This window comes from Cupressus sempervirens, chromosome 1 (genome assembly GCF_028749045.1).
Source record: "Cupressus sempervirens isolate cs-2001-9-10 chromosome 1, ASM2874904v1, whole genome shotgun sequence".
Classification (NCBI taxonomy): Eukaryota; Viridiplantae; Streptophyta; class Pinopsida; order Cupressales; family Cupressaceae; genus Cupressus; species Cupressus sempervirens.
In genome coordinates this window covers 46,788,056-46,795,936 of record NC_143118.1, presented here as the reverse complement: position 1 = coordinate 46,795,936, position 7,881 = coordinate 46,788,056, and the positions used below count along the sequence as shown (strand labels likewise).

The window sequence follows — 7,881 nt, the reverse complement described above, 5'->3', positions numbered from 1 at the left end:
TGTGTTGTTCCTTTTTCCCTGTATGTCTCTTCGAAATCGTTACCAGTGGAGTATTTAATTATAGTTAGTTAACACCCGTCTGATTCGAGCATGCCAAAGCTGAGCATGATCTCACTCCCATCATCACAAGATATGGAAGGATCTCCCAAGCTTGTATGAATGACCTAAATTATCATGACAGGGTACGAAGTTAGGTTCCAACATCTGTGTGAGGTATATGTTAGAGTTCAAGCCAGTTCGTGATTATTCATGACCGCTGGTTCATTTAAAACTTTAAGGCATTCCTAGAATCGTAGCAGAAGGAAAGGTTTAGAGTGAAGATCTCTAGTCATAGTTTCCTCCCCTCTTAGTCTCTGCTTAGAACCTTTGGTATTGTAGTCCTCTGATCGAAGATGGAATCCAACATTCACGTCTTTCACTCTACCGAAACTAGAACTATGGCATTCTTAGGCAAAATCAAGCCTGAAAGATGGAGCCGGCTGTTGAGAATCACTGATGACATGATTAGATTTGCTGTTAACAGAGCACTGGGTGAAGAAATTTTTGATTATTCTGCAACTTGGAGGAAAAACAGCTCCATCATCGGCTCTTTTATTGGGATAATGGTTAGGGCTAAGATCCCTAAGGAGGACATTATATGGCCTTTTTTTGACATTCTCAGCCTGGCATGGAGGAAGGGGCTGAAAAAGGCCATATACAGCATAGATGATAATGGTAGAATTCCATACCTTGAAAAATACATGGGTCTCCCGGAGGGTGATGAAGAATTGAAGACGGCCCCTCGTTGACAAGCCCTAATCATGAGGGAAGGCCTAGCCTTCTATAAGGAATGGCCTTGTATGGAAGCCAACATTAATTTTCTTTTACGCTGGAGAGGGATCATTGAAGAAGACAACAACGAATGGGTATACAACCACCTCAAACTGCTTAATACATACATTGAGCTAGGAGTCTCCTTCAAGGATCTGAATGCTATCAATTTTGACATCCTTGAGTCTGAAAAAACAAGCAAGGTCTCACTACGAATCGATCTGCCCATGAATATGGCCATGGATGATATTGAAGATGAACCCAAAGTGCTTATGGTCACTCGGATAGAATAAGGATGGGGTAGGTCTCTTAGTAGTAAGGACTTTTATATGTAGTGTGTTAATATAGCTTGAAGAATCTGGTCTTAGGTTTGGTTTAAGTAGCTGGAGTAGCTCAGTAGAAGTATAAACTTTATGTTATACTCTGTATCGGACAGATTGATACCTCCTAATTTTGCGCTGTGTTTTGGAATACTGAGGGTCTAGGATCTAATCTCCTCCCATATAAAATCTTTTCTATGGTATATATATGAACACGATAGAATTTTGAAAGTTTAAAACCCCCCTCTAACTTGGGTTTGGATGGAAAACGTGTATATATAACTCTATCTTTTAAACATTAGTATTTAGTTTAAAAGTATGAATGTTGTAGATGCTCTATTTGGCTATGAGAAATTGATCATCTGATTAAATTTAGGACTTCATGTAGTAATCCTCTGATGTATGAACATTATAGAACTAATTTGTCTCTGTGTTAAATTTCTTTTGGGTTTCTTCCACTTCCTTTTAGAATAGTATGTGTCTGTTTCTTATGGTTCCCCTGTAAGTTTATTCTAGAAGAAGTGCTTAATCAGAACTTTCATCTTATTGATGCTTCCTATTATGATTGTTTTTCAAGTTTGTTTCTTATTATGTTGATGGGATTAACATAGATTAATAACAGTACTTTGATCTAAAATTAGAGGATATGCTCTTTAAAATTCCATTGTATGAATGAGGCTACTTTTGAGATATCTAGATAATCTTTCTTGAGCAAGATTAACTAGGCCTATTTTGGTTGGAGAAGCACTTGATTAATCTGCTGGAGTATTTATTCTCAAACCCTCAGACCAAACAGGGTATCGTCTTGGTATGCCTTCGTGAAAGAGTGGATTAATGGATAATTCTTAGGAATTATTTGGATAGAGATTTAGTCTACTGGATTGGTCTTTTAAAGTATATGCTATGAGCAGTCATCTGTGATTAATCCTATGACTTGAGGTTTTCACAATATCTGTGTCTTGGAAAATACTTTATTACTGCTTTCCCAGCTATTGGTGTTTCATAGGTATTGATCAGGTGATATCCCATTTTGGTTAGCAAGGAATGTACTCCTATAAACAAAGTTGTAGTTTAATAGGAAAGATTTAGACAACCAAAAGATGGATACGAGCAGATTCTTTTGCTTTAGATCTTTCTTTTAGGTTGGAGATAAGAGGATATTTGTATTTTACTCGGCTCGAAAGTAAATGTGAATAATAGGGGTATGCCCCGAAACCGTATGTATTGAAAATTTGAAATTGTGATATTATCTATTGGGGTATGCTCCTTTTATCATTGCAAAAACTGGGGTATGCCCCTTTTATCAATGTATAATATAGGACTGCGGTCTCGGGCAAGACTGGAGGGTTTCTTTCCCCGTTCTTCCCTACCAGTGCCTGTCAGAACGGAGGACTTTTGGTAAGACTTTGATTTAATTATAATTTAATTAAGGCTTCGGCCGTTTATTGATAAAAAAAAAAAAAAAATTTATTTGGAATAAATGTCTGAGCACAAAACTCAATTTCTATAAAAAAACACTCTTTTGTATAAGATAAGGATCATTGTGAGGGTACAAGCATATAGTTACAACCTATTGTTGAAATAAATAATTTCTAATAAAATCTTCTCTATTTACTTAAATTGTACATAATTTTACCAATCATAATGAACAATCTAAACAATCTCTTCTTGAATTTTTCCTGTTATGAGCAAACTTTCTACACCAGAAATACAATGACATCATTTATTACATATAATACTATCAACATAACTCTTACACCCTTCAAAGGTGCAAGTTCTAGTGCTTAGAAACCTTTTCAAATAATAGGGTGCTAAGCTAAGTTTAATTGCCCATTAGATAATGTCTACATTGATAATGTCTGAATATTGATCAATTTTGGTGGCCCCAACAAATGATGAGCATAAAAGCAATGATTTGAGCACTATTCTAATGTAAGAAAAAGGATTTCACAAACCTTTCAAACTATTTCCAAAACACTCATCTGGAATTTAGAGGATTCTGTTAGAAATAATAAAATTGAAATGAACTAAACATAAAGAATTATAACTTAATCCAAGAGAGTTTGTGATGAACATAATTACCATCATTTATAAGAGCTTCCCAAGATCAACAGAAAGAGGAGACAAGGATTTTGAAAGGGGAAAACAAAGAAAAACTCTTGTAAATAATATGAATGAGGCAAATGCCTAAAGAATGAAAGAAGGAGAGAGAAGAGAGAAAATGGAGCAACTAGCTCATTACAAGAACTACATAGTGATTGTGTTGTGAATGAGAGAGAAGCATCTCTTATAAAGATATTATAAGAGGAGTTATTTGTAACTCCCAAGTGAATGATTGCCATATTCATAAGTGTGTGCATAACAAGTGTCATAATCCTCTTAAGGAGGAATAAACTATTTTACTTAATAAAGGAATTACAAAAAGACTTGTCCTCACATGTGGACTAGAGGACAAACAACTTAAGGGATACCTTGATTTTATCCCATTTAATAAATACAACCAAGGAAAGATTATAAATTCTAACACCCCCCTTTAATCTTTACTTGGGAAAATTACATCAAAGGGTATTAACCCCAAATTTTTACAATGAAAATAGCAGCAAATTCATCTTTGACAATGTCTTCTTTTATGCAAAAGATCTCTTGTGAGTGTAGGTAGATCTTTGTACAGCCATGAGAGAAGTGGATAGGTCATTAAAGTACACCAAATCTTGTATGTGCTGGATGGATTACTTGAAAAACATAGACACAAGAACAAGACAACTATCCACAAGAAGTATTTCATCTTATATGCAAATTAGAAATCCTTTGAATAAGGATAATAAAACTCTCATAGAGAAATAATGAGGAAAATACAACATGTTACCACAAAGCAATGGAGATAACCTAATATCAAAATGAAGTATATGCACAAAATATTATCAAAAAGTTTGATCAGTATTCTCATGAATGGGATATTATACTAATGTACTAATGACCACATACAAGGCCAACTAATGATACATGCATCAACATTGCATCAATCACATGGATATAGGCAGTCCGCTTAATGAATCATCCCACTGCAAGTTAATGGGTGATCAATCCATAACATGCATGACTCATGATCTAAGAAATAAAGTATGTAGATCATTATCAAATTAATATATGAAAATAAAGTAAAAAAGAGAGACATGCTGATCAAATTAGTATTATCATGATTTTTGTTAGGATACTCAAATGAATGGATTATGAGGGTGTAACAACATATTGCCTTCAAATTGGAATTCCATCATGGACAAGCAACATCATTGCCACGAGGAAAAAGATCAACATGGGTCAAAACAACTTTCTCAAATAGAGTCTCCAATATTGGAGTGCTCCAAGATATGGTAGCCTCGTCACCTATACACTAAAAAATGAGCAAGGTGTAGGAAGTCATACCATGAATAAATCACAACTAGGAGCATACACCAAGGAGACAAGGAGATTGGAATGGGAGATCCCCATAAAATATCATCATCGCATTGAGGAACAAAAAGGAACAACATGGAGGGAAACTCCATAAATATCAACCTTTCAAAGTAGAGCATATAGAATCAAATGGAGAGAAACTACATATAAAATGAGTGCACACCAATATAGGATGGAGAGATACTCCATGGGACAGATAAGGAAACTTTGTATCAGTTATACTGAGGGGACCTACATAGTTAACCTTGAAAAAAAATTTGGCTCCCTATGCAACTCAAAAAAATATATCATATAAATCATGTAAATCAATGGTATAAAACCATAAAATGCCAACATGGGCATAGAACGATGCTATAAAAGAATAAAAGTGCAACTATGTACACATCAAAATATAATAAATTTGAAGGCAAATGTGTAAGATAACTCATAATGCAACAAAATTGAGGTAAATGCAGAGATCCAATGAAGATCAATGAGAAATAAACAAAATATGGATATTAGGTAGAAAACTCCATTGAGGGTGAACATGAGTACTTAATTCATTTTGTGAAGGTATATATCAATTTATGAATTATTAAAGGCATTAAAAAATTATATATTTATCTGGGTATATATGTGTGCACCCATATATACTTGAATAAATATACCTAAAATAGCTTGGGTAAATACAATAATAATCATTTCATACTTAATATTTTGGAATATAATCTCTATGAGAAGATTGTTTACATATGAGACATAAGGGATAACAAACCCTTAATAACAAGAAGACTCAACATAGTACAAGGACATAAAGAGGATTAGTTTTAATAACTAATAAGATGTTAAATCTAAAATTGCAATAGTTGAATGATCACAAGGTATAACATAGAACCAAGAACATTCTATGGACTAATCCTCTAAAAGCCTATATGAATCAAATATCAAGACAATGTAGTTACTATTAAAACATAAAATGCACATGTAATTATAATAAGAAAATGAAAAAAAAGATTATACCAGTTCCTAAAAAAAAATGAAATCAATAAATTGAAATTACTTTATTAAAATTATCGAAAATATGGTCATATCTATACAAGACAATGTTTAAAATTCTTTATAAGTTCTAATATAAAGGGCATTGAAAATATTTTTAAATATTTAAAATAAATAAATAAATAAATAAATAAATTGATGTCTTTTTGAAAAAAAGAAATTGAGAAACACAATTATCACTTTGAGTTGCTATATTAAGAGTTTGAACCTTTTGTTTAAAGAAAAATATAATTGTACCAATGAAATATATATATAAAATTTTATAAACAAAAAGGTATTGGTTTTTTATTTAGTTTCACAATATTAAAGCTAAGATGTCTCATACTATAGATATGAAAATGTTGATAAAATTGTAAAAATATATATAATTTTCACATTTACATATATCCAAAAGGAATACACTTAAAAAAAGGTAGTTGGTGAGAGCAACAAACAAGCTATAAAAGCTAGTTGATAGGAATTAGTTAGAAGGAAACAACTATAATGAATAAGAATGAAAATGGAATATAATGATGTAAGAATAATTATGCAGCTTTAAAAAAGTGCCAAATAATCAGAAAGAGCTAAGTTTGGCAAAGAGAGAAGAGTTAAGTTTGGCAGAGAGCAGAAGAACCACTGAACACAAGGAATATTAATTATAGTGCATGCATTCATTTCAAAGAAGGGGCACGATAGCTAGGAAGAAGAGTGCATGTGAAGGCACGAGCACGCAAGGTGGAGAGTTACAAGGTAAAATGCATGCAAGAAGGGATGTGCTTAGAAAAGCTTGTTACTATCATAGTAACTATTGAATGTTCAGGAAGATACTGTGCAAGTATTTAGGAAGAACGTCACATTTTACATAAACGAAGGATCAACACCCTACTGGTTCTCCATGATGCTGCGAAATCACTCGTAGTCTACTTTTTCCCAACGTTCATAAATTGGGTCGCGAAGGGTTTAAGGCTTATCGAAGTTTTGGTCACAGAAATTTTCCATTCCGTTGCAACGGATTACAGCAGAGGAGCCACCATGTCGATGTCAAGAAGTTCAAAAATGCTTTAGTTCATAAACTATAGAATGCGGGTAATGATCCAAGATGACCATCAGTTGGTGGGCAAATCCATGGCCTTCGATTGCCACATGAATCTCGTCCTTGGTGACTACGAGGAGTTCAAGAAGCTCCTACCCAAGAAAGGTGCAAAGAAGAAGGAAGAAAGAGAGGAGAGGCGAACGCTGGGCCTCATCCTTCTGCGTGGCGAGGAGGTCGTATCCATGACCATCGAGGGTCCTCCTCTGCCCGAAGAATCGCGAGCAAAGCCAACGGGAGGAGCAGCTGCCGGATCGGGTATAGGGCAAGCTGCCTGATGGGGAATACCTACTGTGTCGCTGGTTCAAGCACAATCGGGACTTTCAGGGCTAGTGCAAGGTGTGGGTGGGCCGGCCCCCAGTATGATGAAACCCCAAATCTTGAGACCCCCTATGACCTATCTGACAGGGCAGATGCGACCCCCTCCGCCCTTTTCTACTCAGCCAAGGGGCCTCCTCCCATGATGCGACCGCGACAGTATGGACACCACCACAATAAAAAGACATGGCCACACAAGCCACAAGCTAATGGGTGGAGGGGTCCACTGGGTCAAGGTTAATGTATATAGAAAAAATCAAAAGAGATTTAGAATTTAAATTAGTAAATATGACTTTTCTTATAAGGTGAAAGAAGAAATAAAATAGATTTGAATGTTATTAAAAAATATGCATAGTGATATGTCTAGAATTTTAATCTATAAGAACACGTAGTATATTGATTTTAAATAAGTATTAGATATAAAGAAAACAGATTTTAAACCACATAATCATTGAAGTAAATAGTTTGCAAGAAGATAGAATAAGTAACCTACAACAAAATAGATTAGATCAAGGAAAATATAAGAAAATGAAGGAAAACCTACAAATAAACTTGTCAGATCCAATCTAATCCAAAGAGAATTAGTAAAAAAATTCTTATAGATTGAATAAATCCTGCAACACAAAAAAATTAAAAAATGACGCTTCAAGTTTCACTCTCAACAAAAAATCTCCAATGCAATAACCTTCACACAAACTCAAAACAAGGATTAGGTGGCTCTGATACCATGTTAGAAATAATAAAATTGAAATGAACTAAACATAAAGAATTATAACTTAATCCAAGAGAGTTTGTGATGAACATAATTACCATTATTTATAAGAGCGTCCCAAGATCAACAGAAAGAGGAGACAAGGATTTTGAAAGGGGAAAGCA

The 7,881-nt window shown here is 34.2% G+C and overlaps 1 pseudogene; it reads left to right on the top strand.

The window, feature by feature from the left end:
- Positions 1-6,629: 6,629 nt before the first annotated feature.
- On the top strand, positions 6,630-7,246 carry LOC149576100 (uncharacterized; annotated as a pseudogene).
- The last annotated feature ends 635 nt before the right edge of the window (positions 7,247-7,881 follow it).